Raw genomic sequence first — 13,053 nt, forward strand, 5'->3', positions numbered from 1 at the left:
CAGAGGTTTTTGTAAGATTATTGGGCAGTTTCTCTGCCTACAAGATATTATCACAGATGCTTGGTTTACTTTTGCAGTTCTCAAAACTGAATTTGACTCAGCAGAGATCACATGCCTCTTCTTCACAGCAAAAATGTTATAACGTGAACAGAGTTGAGAAAAAGACCTTAATCCTAACTTCTACAAACCTATGAATACAGAATCAACCCCTTCAGTACTAAGTTTAAAGAAGTTCAGTGAATAGAAATAATATTTTTCTGATTGTTTGGAGTGGACTAGATCGGCACAAGAAGATGTTTAAGCAAATAACATATGCTGTAATGATATTGTTTCAGTTAAATAAATCTATTTAAATTGTTGTTATTAAATGTAATTATTATTTTTCTCTTTCCTAAGTACAACAGAAAAGTTATCCAAATATAAATGATTAACCTATTAAACTGGGGATAAAAAACTAATATGAAAAGTTGCTATTCTAACAATCTTTATCTACTTGCATATTATAAGTTATACCAGCAAGAATTAGTCTTTATGTAGAAAACTATGATTTAAATCAAACCTTACTGACTAGTGATTTAAATCAAATCCACCCTGAAATAAATCATTGGCTTTAGAACTTTGAAAAAACTTTTGAGTGCCAAGACCCTCGCGGGTCGCTAGGACGAGATGACAGCGCCATCTGCAGGAGATGGAATGGAGACAGGCCCACAGACTTTCACTGCAGTGAGGAGAGTGTGCTATGTGAGGGCTTCTCTCTTCTCGCTCTAGAAATCAATGGGGGTCTCAGCACTCAGACCCCCACTTATCAAAACTTTGGATATGTCACTATGACATATTAAAAGTTTTTTCAAACAGCATTAAATACTTTAAAGCGTACCTATCATTTCATAAGACCTTTGACAGGTCAGAAGTTTTGATCAGTGGTGGATCTCGACCAATCACTAAAAACAAGAGGGCAGAAGCGCTCAGCTGTGGAAGTCTGGGAATCTGCACACTGCTCTCCTGGAGGGACTCCGAGGGTCCTCCTGCCTAGACCCCCACCCCACAACCTTCTGATAAGTTTGTAGAACCGATAGGTACCTGGTGGAGGATTTTCATACAAGTAAATGTGCAATGCTTCTCTGTTAACAGTCCATTTCCACCCAAAACTGGCCACTGGTCTGGTACTAGAGTTTGTAAGCCCTCATGCATACGACTGTTTTGCGGTCCATAAAAAGTGAGATGCGGTCCATGTGTACATTGTTTTTCTGCAGAACTACTGAATTCAATGGCTCCATGGTCTGATGTTCCGTGTGCTTTCCTCATCTGTATGTCCATTCCACAAATAGATATAGCATGTCTAGGGATAAGCAAACTTCTGTTTTTAAGTTCGGCGTACAAGGTTCGGGTTATCGAAGAATTCCGTTATGGATTCCACTACCACGGACCACAAGTTATGGAATCCATAACGTAATTCTTAGATATCCCCGAACCTTGTACACCGAACTTGAAAACAGAAGTTCGCTCAATACTAATCATGTCCTATACTTGGCTGCAAAATGCGGACCATGGATCCAATGAAGTCAATGGGTCTGCAAAGTGCAGAAGCAACACGGACGGTATCCGTATTTTGCAGATCCACAACCTGAGGACCACAAAATACATACAGTCGTGTGCATAAAAGGCTGAAGAAGACACACGTCCATCCAATTCAGCCTGAGGCCTAAGACTAAAATGGACTTTGGGTTGCAGTGATCTTTCCCAGTCTTACGGTTACGTGCGTTTGCTTGTTCCGTTTTACCACACCTTTTCAGACATTACTGTATAGTTTACAAATGGGGATCATTTCTTCTTTGGCACAGAACTTACCTGGAAGTTACTGAGGTACATTAATTATAAACTTAGAGGTTGGGCCACCATTACATGTAATTTTAATATAATTCAGCATGAAAAACTAATTTAGTAATTTCCTTTCTGTTACAAAAATGTTCCAATTGTGTAATATTCTCTTTACTGCGTTACAATGTCGCCCCCTGGTGTTTAATCTGTATGGTAACAAGCACATCCATGTACCAAGGTAGTCACACCTGCTCAGTTCCATCCTTCAATTGCCACAAGCCAGATCTTCTTATAGAAACCGTGACAATGACAGTTGTAGTGAGAGCTGCAGCAGAAAGGGCACACCCCTGAGCTGCCAGCCTTAAAGGAGTTATCCCATCTTAGACAATGTGGGTATATCGCTAGGATATGCCCCCATTGTCTGATAGGTGCAGGTCCCACCTCTGGGACCTGCACCTACAAGGAGAACGGAGTACTGCGTATGCGCAGCCGCCCTCCATTCATTTCTATAGAGCCGCCGAAAATGCGCAGTGAGCTCCCATTCACTTCAATGGGAGAGGCGGGGAGCTGCACCTGGTGGTGGATGGGTTTTTTCAGTGTTTTTGTTAAATTAGCTAGAGTTTTTTAAGGCATTTTGACACCACTTTCTCTAAAGGGATAAAATGCCATGAAGAAATGCTAGCAGTAAGACGCATTGTAAAAAAAAAAATGCCAGAAAAACAGTCACAAAAAATATGGCAAAAAACACCCCCAAAAAACAGTTATTCTGGCTTCTTTTAAAAGGGAAAAAAAAAAAAAAATCCAGCGCCAAATTCATGTGTGTAGGGACCCCAAGGCTGCCCGTAGATAATAGCATGTTAGCACTGCAGTTTACATGGTGCAAAACAGCTGTAGTGCTGTGCCTGTGGGTTGGTGTGGCCCAGTGCCAAGGGGGTTTAGCCTAGCAGCAGGGTTGCTGTGTTTGCCATAACCTGCAGACCAATGGAGTCCCACAATAAGACCCCGCAGATGACCAGAATTAATGGGACACAGCAATTACAATCATAAATGGTAAAAATCCCACCATTCAACAAGTGATAGCATATGCTAGTAATATGTCAAAACCTGCCCTGACTTGAATACCCCTTTAATTTACTATGGCCATTCTATTCTTGTAGCAGCCTTAGGGTGCATTCAAACGACCGTATAAATGGATCCGCATCGGTTCCACAATTTCTTGCGGAAGGGGTGCAGACCCATTCATTTCAATGGGGCCGCAAAAGATGCAGACAGCACACCGTGTGCTGTCCGCATCCGTTGTTCTGTTCCGCGGCCCAGCAAAAAAAAAAAAGGAGCATGTCCTATTCTTGTCTGCGATTGCGGACAAGAATAGGCATTCTCTATATAGTGCCGGCCATGTGTAGTCCGCAAAATGCGGAACGTACACGGCCGGTATCCGTGTTCTGCGGATCCGCAATTTGCCTAGGAGGCGGTGCTTTACAGCCCCTCCCTGCTGATTGAGTGACAGCTGTAGTGGTCTCCTGGTTGGCTGCTACATGCTAGAATCTAGGCAAAAGCATGGTCTCCAATCAGTTTGGTGCCTGTCTATTATAACCTCTTCTGCCTCCAGGTTCAACAATCCACATCAAACAAGTGAAGGGACAGCCCCAAATAATCAGTAAATGTATCTAGAATCCACCACCAGTATGCACACCTGCAATAACAGCAGCGTACGCTGTCACTCAGAGCAGAGGGGAGGGGCTGTGAAGCAGAATAGAACTTCATATTCACACTACTCCTGCTCCACAAAATGTATGTTTGTCTTGATATCCCACGCCCCTACCTAGTGCTGTCAGCAGTTTAGCATGGTCAGAACTGCCGATAGACTCCCTTTCAAGGAACACACCACTTCTGAAGAACTGACAACATTCCAACAGTTTTTATATATTAAATTGAAAATCATGAAATAACTTGTGGAAAAAGTGGAATCACCTGTTGACATAAACTGCTTATTTCCGATAACACAGTTGTGCGGAGACATTGACCTCGCTGTGTGGTTTTTGTAGACCCATGATTGTTATAGCTTCCCATACATCGCTTCTAGGAGCACTTATCACATGCCTCACCTACTTTCAGTATATGTCTGGGTGGTATCCAGATACCTACTAAAACATCCCATATACCATGGGCCAGACGGATGCCAACAGAGTCCTTTTTGCTGACATGTGGCTGCTTTGGGGTAACTGCACACACTGCGGATTACATACGGATTTCCACAATGAAATACTGCAGTGTAGTACAGTACCAGTAAATGAGAGTTGCCAAAGCTCACTTGTGGATAATACCCTGCTGTGCGGTTACACTACCTGTAGAGTGGCTTCCCTATAGACTTCAATGGGTTTAAAGGGAACCTGTCACAGGGATTTTGTGTATAGAGCTGAGGACATGGGTTGCTAGATGGCCGCTAGCACATCCACAATACCCAGTCCCCATAGCTCTGTGTGCTTTTATTGTGGAAAAAAACGGATTTGATACATATGCAAATTAACCTGAGACGAGTCCTGTACGTGAGACGAGGACTCATCGCAGGTCATTTGCATATGTATCAAATCAGTTTTTTTACACAATAAAAGCACACAGAGCTATGGGGACTGGGTATTGCGGATGTGCTAGCGGCCATCTAGCAACCCATGTCCTCAGCTCTATAGGAGCGATATTTGAAAAAAAAACATTCAGGGTGGCAGCATCAGCGGGGGGAGGGGGGGTACCCCACAAGGAAAGGTATTTATCTAAATAAATGGGACTGAGCAGTGCCTAGACCATGTAACCGATGAATGCGACGTCACGGACATCGAGACCCCAACCGATCTGATATTGATGACCTATCCGGAGGTAAACTCCTGGAAAACTCCTTTAAGAAAATCGCATCCAAAAAGAAAAAAAATCCGACCCATAAATTAACCTGTGGTGCAGATTCAAAATCTGAAGTATGTCTATTTATGCTCCATAGTGGATTTAACCCTTTATAATGCAGAGGGTGCAACCCACAGGCCTTAGGCTACATGCACAGGACCATAAAAAATATGCAAATCCATTGTAACAATGCCTAAAACGGACAAGAATAGGACATGTTCTATTTTTTTTTTGCGAGGCTACGGAACGGACATACTGATGCGAACAGCACATGGTGTGCTGTCTGCGTTTTTTATGGACCCATTGAAATGAATGGGTCCATATCCTATCCGCAAAAAAAACAGAACGGACATGGAAACAAACAACGTTCGTGTGTATGAGGCCTTATTCACACGTCAGTGACTAGGAGCCACAACCAGTAGTGGAGCCTCCACAGACATAAGGTATAATGGACAGATCTGCATCTGTTCTGTGTTTAGAGATGCACCTGGTTTTGGCTCACAATCACTGATGGAAATCACTGACCAAACACTGACGAGTGAATAAGGCCTTATCCACACCAAAACCCCCAAGTTAGTCCTCATTTACACGTCCGTTATGAAATCCGTGATAAGATGGTCAGCGACGTATCTATGAAGAATCCGTGTTCGGTCCACGTGTCTGTTTCTTACTCTACACGTGTCATCCGTGTTCCACTATACAGCTGAAAATTAAAGGAGTTGTCCGAATTCAGAGCTGAACATGGACATACCCACAATTTCACCCAGGCAGCCCCCCTGATGTTAGCATCGGAGCATTTCATGTGATCCTGCGCAGGGCAAGGGCTCTTTTTATTTATAATAACACACTGCTGGGCGGAGGCTTCCTCCTAGCAATGTGTTCAGTGACGTCACCGGCTCTGATGGGCGGGCTTTAGCTATGCCCTAGCCGTATTACAGGATCGGGCAGCACTAAAGCCTGCCCATCAGTGCCGGTGACGTCACCGGGCTTACTGCTTCCGGGGCGGAAGCCTCTGCCTGGCAGCCCTAAGGAGAGCCCGGTTTGTCACCGGAACTCCAGAAAATGCCTTTGCCTTGCTGCCTGGGTGAACCCGGACAACCCCTTTAATTTTCAGAGCATCTCCTCTTAATGGCTCATGAAACACATATGGCATCCGTGTTTTTCATGAACCCATGGCCTATAATGGGTCTGATAGGGCATGCTTCTGTGTGAAACGAATGGGTACATGGACAGAACACGCCCGTGAATCACTGACATGTGAATAAAGCCTAATTCATGCAGATATGTACCAAAATCCACTGTGGATATTTCACTGCATTTTAAGGCCTGTGTGGACATACTCAGGATAGGCCATCACTATCTGATCAGCGGGGGTCCAACAACATGCACCCCACCAATCAGGTCCCCGAACTCCACAGCTCAGGCCGTTGTGCAGAGGAAAGAGCTGGTTACTGCAGTGCTGCTCTGAGATCAGTGCTGCAGTAACGACCTCCGTCCACTGCAAACGGGTGGCGCTGTGGAGTTCTGGCGCTGACAGCTGAGCACGGGCTGCAGCGTGGTGGACCCCTGACGATCAGATAGTGATGGCTAACCTCTGGCACTCCAGCTGTGGTGAAACTACAACTCCCAGCATGCTCTATTCATTTCTATGGAGTTCTGGAGTCTTTCCACGGCTAGAGAGCCGTAGGTTAGCCATCACATGGGATAGCTCACCAATTGTAAAGGGCTGGACAACTCCTTGAAAGGATTCTTCCACAGGGCCAGAATGGGTTACAAATGAAAAATCCCATTACTCACCTTGCAGGTCATGCTCCGATTCTGCTCCGGTGTCCATTCCTTGTCCCGGTTTGACATAAAGGAAGTGACTGGAAATGCCTGACCAGCTAATATACTAGCGGGAGAGGTGACTTGTTGAGCAAGCATTTCCTGTCACTTCCTGCGTGTCCCGCCAGGACCCAGAAGTGGACAGCAGCAAAACCCCTTTAATGTGTAGTCCCATTGGAAATCTTACTAGCCCTGCTCAGGTGGGTGGCAATGTTTTCTAGCGCAGCGCAGACTCCCACGGTAGTAAATATGGTAAGGAGGCCAACTGTGACCTGCAGGGTGGCTCAGTGGTCAGCACTAGGGTCAGGGGTGCACCACCTCAGGGAGCACCAGGCTGCGGCAAGAGAGGGCAGCCAAAGAGCCATGGGCAATGAGCGCTTTCATCGTGGCAAAGGGCTTAGGTTAAGAAATTGGCATTTGGGGAAGAGGGGGGCGCAGTTTCAGTTTTCGCCTCAGGCAGCAGAAAGGCTCGGTGCACCCCTGGCATCTCCATGACGTTGGTAGGTGAATTCAGATCTCTGTACGGCGCTGCAGAATATGGTGGAGCCATAACATACAGACGTGCCCACTTTCCAGGCCCTATCCTGTAATACCTGCCTCTCTAGTCTAGTGAACTCTCTCTAGAAGTGTCTGGAATCCATACAGGAGGGTCCAATCTGACTGACTGGGGCCACAGAGCGAAAGATTGCCCCCCGATCCAATCCAAAAATCGACCTCCGGACCCCCATCCACTGGCCTTACATAGCCAATGGTGGTATAAATCCCAGGAGTGAAGACCACCCATGTACTGCTGACTCCCACCCACCATGTCCAGCATCTTAGGCACCAATATGATCGATAGCCAAATCGTCAGGTCCATGGCCATCATGTCATCTGAAGAGAGAGGCAGCACATTAACCAGGCAGATCCCCGGCGCTCCTCGGAATGAATGACTGGCAGACCAAGGGTTAAAGAGGGGGCGTCCATGGCACCGGCGGAGCAGGAATGCAGCTATTGTGTGAAGGGAAGGTACTGACCTGCGGTGTCTCCGGCGTCCTCCTTTCAGCATCCCGGCTCAGCCCCGTCCTCGCTTTACGTTACCGCGCCGCTGCATCATCCGCCTGACGAGAGCCGCGTACCGTCCATTGTTAGGAGCCACCACCGAGTATGGACGCGGAGGATGAGCGCTCTGTCAGCAGCTGCACTGAGGGCCGGCCCGCCGCAAACCACGCCCGCCACCTCGCCATTGGCTCCTCGCTAACAGAAAGTGAAGGCACAGCTGGATGGGAAGGGAAAGTTCTCCGGCGGCCACTGGAGGCTGTGCACTCCAGGCGTTACCGCACTGTCCCCCCGGTACTTCACCTGATGGGACGTGAAACTTTCTAATGTCCTATGGTGGAGATGTATTAACCCTTTCTGCAGACCAGCCACAGTATACCAAAGATATAGTGTGAGGCAGCGCAGTACAATGCACACAGTCCATGATGGAGATGCCCATTCCCCATAGTGCCCCCCTCATAGTGCTGATCCAATACTGTGGAATGCTCCCTATAGTGTCCCACACCTAGAATAACCCCTTGGTGCCCGCCTCCCAATAAGAATGGCTTGTTAGTGCCCTGACACCTTAGAATGTCCTTTTAGTGTCGTCGTCCCCCCTTAGCATCTCCACACAGTAGTTATACCCCCATACAGTAGTAGTGCCCCTTACAATAATGCTGCCCCTAGGCCCGTTCCCCCAGTGAACAGAGCAGGTCCTGCTCTCTTAGGCAGCAGGTGCCCATGCTGTGTCATCCTCCGCACACAGTGGCGCTCTCCTCCACAGCGCACTAGGCACAATGACGTCACTTCATCGCACCTGCTGCTGAGGAAATCACCGGCGAGCGAATGGTGGAACAGGGACCTGACCACTTCTGCAACTCACCACCCCCTTCCCCAGGGCCGATCATGTCCCAGGTTTATCGGATGCAGATTGGTGCGGCCTCAATAGTTTTCTGTGTGTGTCACAGTGCTCCTACCTGGATACCGTCGCTCCCCAGGGTTACGCTCCAAAGCAATAAAGAGGAGCGTAATGGTGGAGCTGGAGAATATGTCGAGTCCAGACTTTATAAAGTTCAACAGCTTTACTTGACTCACTTGCATCAGTACAAGAAACGATCTTTCTCTTGGTTCCAGCAGGTTTTGGCATAAACTGGCAGGCAAATTGGGATATTCAGCTTTATCCTTCTCTGCTGTGCTAAACTTGGCTTTAGTCTGGTAGCTGGACTCTGCAACGATGCTGGTCTCTGGCGTGGGGTGCCTTTGGCTGTTGACCCCCTTGTGACACAATGTCTGTAAATCTGTAAGGAGTCATAGTGCTCTATGAGCTGCTTCCCTCTGGAGAGATTCCTGGTGCAGGAGGGGGACCTTCCCCTGGCTGCTACATCTTGACACATCTGCTTCTAACGCTAGCCTAGAACAACTGAACTAGACACTTCCTGCAGCCCCTCACTTGGTAGGAAGCAGGACTAGCCCACTTTTGCCTAAAAGGGGGAGAATGGAATGGTAAGTTCCATTATATCTAAAGATCTCTCTGACATATACACTGCCACCTGCTGGTGAACCAGGCACATTACATGAACATAACAGTTGCATAACAATATTGTTAATGCATAATGTAGGAGGACCTGGACCTGCTTCACCATTGCATTCAACTGTATCTGCATCCTCAGGACGCAGACACAGTGAAAGCGGGACAGCTGTCAACATCCAGGACTGGGACTGTTCAGAGGTTTTTGAGCTTTAATGACCCCCTCCATTTGGTCAGCCTTTTTATTAAGGTGTTATTGAAGGATTTTTGCCCATGTAGGGTATTACATAGGTTTAAAAAAATGGCAACACACATTGCATAGGCCTTCTTTATAAAACTATTAAAAAAATGACTGTCCATAGGGGAAAAAAAGCCAGACAATGAGGTATAATAGAGTATAAAAAATTCCATTAACTAAAAAAAAAACACTTTAACGGTGAAATGCAGCTAGAAAAAAACAACAGTTTGGCCTGCCTTTAATATTTCCCATAGACTTTAAAGGGGTTGTCCGAGTTATATTTATTGATGACCTATCCTCAGGATAGGTCATCAATATCTGATTGGCGGGGGTCCGGCACCCCCGCCGATCAGCTGTTTGAAGAGGAGGCAGCGCTGCCTCCTCTTCACGGTTTACCTTCTCGCCGTTGCATCTGCAGTGGTGAGCAGGTGTAATTACACCCAAGCCGTCCCATTGATTTCAATGTCACAAAAAAATATTCTATAGTTTTCAAACCAGCACCTGGATCTGAATATTTTTATAAATGTATTATAGCCACTGAGTTATTCAATAAAATGTATCTGTATAGCGCCACCTGCTGTTTGTTCTTTTTTATATTTCTTGTCCTCCTCACTGAGGGGGAAGAATGTGCTCAGTAAAGCTGAAGCTGTGGCAGTTACAGTAAAATAGCTGCAGCAGAAAAGACCCTCCCCTTGAGCTGTGATAGGGAGAGCATGGACACGCCCCCTTAGCTGCAGCAGAAAAGCCACTCCCCTTGAGCTGTCCGCTTGATATAAATCTAGCAGAGCAATAAATGGGGAGATCTCTGGATTAGTGTTGATCGAGCACCAAAGTGCTTGGATGCTCTGGCCGAACACATCCCAACTCGGGGAGGTAGTGACGATAAATAACAAGAGGCCCTGTTATTGGAATGAGTACATTTTCCGTTAACGAGGATCTATTGGAGGGCAAGTCTGGTGCCAGCAGACGTCATGGTGAGGATTGTGTTGACCAGACTCTTGGCTACTGAGACTGGACTTGTAGGTGAGGGCCTGCTGCCGCTTTGTTGACTCTAGATAACTTCGAGGCGATCGCACGTCCCCGAGATGGCGACGATCCATTTGGATGTCTGCCCTATCAACTTTGGAGCAATTTTTCCACAAGGACCTTCTGGTATAGCACCGTCTTGCTTGTCCTCTCCACCAGAGGAATGAGAGATGAGAAGTTCTCTTTGTAGCGGTAGTCGAGAAGGGTGAACAACCAGTAATCCATGTTATCTAAAATGTGTATAACGCGCGGGTCGTGGGAAAGGCAGCCTAACATGAAGTCAGCCATGTGTGCCAGAGTACCAACAGGCAAGACTTCGCTGTCATCATCAGAAGGTGAGCTGACCCTGTAAAAGATTGTAGGTGAGGGCCTGCAGTTGAGCTGACCCTGTAAAAGATTGTAGGTGAGGGCCTGCTGGTGAGTTGACCCTGTAAAACATTATATGCGATGGCCTGCAGTTAAGCTGACCCTGTAAAACATTATATGCGATGGCCTGCAGTTAAGCTGACCCTGTAAAAAATTATATGCGAGGGCCTGCAGGTGAGCTGACCCTGTAAAAAATTATATGCGAGGGCATTATATGCAACGAATAAGAATGTTGATATGATGGAAGAGGAGGAGGAGGATGAGAAAAGGAAGATTTAACCATACACTCTTTTTTTGTGGTGGAAGGGGTGCATGCAGGGGTCGAGTCGAGAGGGAACGGCGTTCCTGCACTTTTTTCATGGCAATACAGTGTATTCAGTACATTATAAACAACACATTTAAAGTGCCTTTATGTTCATCAGCTTTCCTCTGGTGGAGTCGAGAAGTCATGGTCAATCCAGGCCTTGTTCATTTTTATAAGAGTCAACCTGTCAGCATTTTCAGTTGACAGGCGGATACGCTTATCTGTTATAATGCCACCAGCAGCACTAAATACCCGCTCAGACAAAACGCTGGCGGCAGGGCAGGCCAGCACCTCCAAGGCGTAGAGCACCAGTTTGTACCATGTGTCCAGCTTGGACACCCAGTAGTTGTAAGGCGCTGAGGGATCATTGAGGATGCTGACACGTACTCCTTCACCATCTTCCTAAATTTATCTCTCCTTGTGGCAGTAGGCCGCACATCAGGGTGAGGGTGCTGGCGGGGTGTCATGAAACTGTCCTTGCTTTGGAGAGTGTTGCCCTGCCTCTGTTGGAACTGCTGTGTGTTTCCCTTGTCTCCCCTCCTCGGTTGCCCAAGGAAGTACGGACTCTGCCACCAGTGTTGTCAGATGGAAATTATTGGAGCAATTTTTCAACAAGGACCTTCTGGTATTGCACTATTTTGCTCGTCCTCTTCACCTGAGCAATGAGAGATGAGAAGTAGCGGGGGTTGAGAAGGGTGAACACCCAGTAATCCGTGTTGTCTAAAATGCGTTTAAAGGGTTTCTACCACTTCGTTTTTACATATTTAGCTGTCAGACACTAGCGATCCGCTAGTGTCTGCTCTACCAAACCATCCTAATATAACAGCTTATTGTCCTGCCGTTTCGCTAAAAAACGAACTTATATAGATATGCTAATGAGCCTCTAGGTGCTATGGGGGCGTCATTAGCACCTAGAGGCTCGGTCTACCTTCACAAACTGCCGCCGCCCAGCGCGTCCCTCCAGCCCGCCCATCTCCCCCGGAATGCGATCCTCCCTGTGAGCCAGCGGACGAATTTCGCGCATGCGCCGTGCGCGTATGTATTCGGCGCATGCGCAGTGAATGTCTGACCGCTTTCTGCACAGACATCTCCACTGCGCCTGTTCCTCGGAGCACTATGACGTCATCGGCGCAGGCGCAGTGGAGATGTCTGAGCAGGGAAGCGGTCAGACATTCACTGCGCATGCGCCGAATACAGACGCGCACGGGGAGGATCGCATTCCGGAGGAGATGGGCGGGCTGGAGGGACGCGCTGGGCGGCGGCAGTTTGTGAAGGTAGCCCGAGCCTCTAGGTGCTAATGACGCCCCCATAGCACCTAGAGGCTCATTAGCATATCTATATAAGTTCGTTTTTTAGCGAAACGGCAGGACAATAAGCTGTTATATTAGGATGGTTTGGTAGAGCAGACACTAGCGGATCGCTAGTGTCTGAAAGCTAATTATGTGAAAACGAAGTGGTAGAAACCCTTTAACGCACGGGTCGCGGGAAAGGCAGCCTAACATGAAGTCAGCCATGTGTGCCAGAGTACCAACAGGCAAGACTTCGCTGTCGTCATCTCATCCTCTTCTGCCCACCCACGCTGAACAGATGGAATTAAACTTCCATGGGCACTACCCTCTGTAGCGGAGGCAACCGTCTCCTGCTCCTCCTCCTCTTCATCGTCCAATTCGCGCTGAGAAGACGGACGGAGGGTGGTCTGGCTATCAACCTGTGTAATGTCTTCTTCCCCCATTTCCACCTCTTCCACATGCAAAGCATCGTCCTTAATTGTGAGCAGCGAGCGTTTGAGTAGTCACAGAAGTGGAATGGTGATGCTGATAATAGCGTTATCGCCGCTCACCATCTGTGTTGATTCCTCAAAGTTTCTTAAAACCTCACAGAGGTCAGACATCCATGCCCACTCCTCGCAGAAGCTGACTGGAAAGGCGAAGACTATGTTGCAGCTGCTATTCCACTACTGCCCTCTGCTGCTCACAAAGCCTGGCCAACACGTGGAACGTCTAGTTCCAGCGTGTGCTCACGTCGCACAACAGCCGGTGA

The 13,053-nt window shown here is 47.5% G+C and overlaps 1 protein-coding gene across 1 annotated transcript in view; it reads right to left on the minus strand.

Annotated features, from left to right (window-relative positions):
• The window catches only part of GPR63 (G protein-coupled receptor 63), a 34,023-nt gene extending 26,302 nt beyond the window's left edge, over nt 1-7,721 (minus strand). Inside the window, exon 1 of the mRNA XM_040426827.1 lies at nt 7,551-7,721. The gene's annotated coding sequence lies outside the window, so the exon portion shown is untranslated. The remainder of the gene's footprint in view (nt 1-7,550) is intronic.
• Between the last annotated feature and the right edge of the window lie 5,332 nt (nt 7,722-13,053).

Source organism: Bufo bufo, chromosome 4 (assembly GCF_905171765.1).
Source record: "Bufo bufo chromosome 4, aBufBuf1.1, whole genome shotgun sequence".
In the NCBI taxonomy this organism is placed as follows: domain Eukaryota; kingdom Metazoa; phylum Chordata; class Amphibia; order Anura; family Bufonidae; genus Bufo; species Bufo bufo.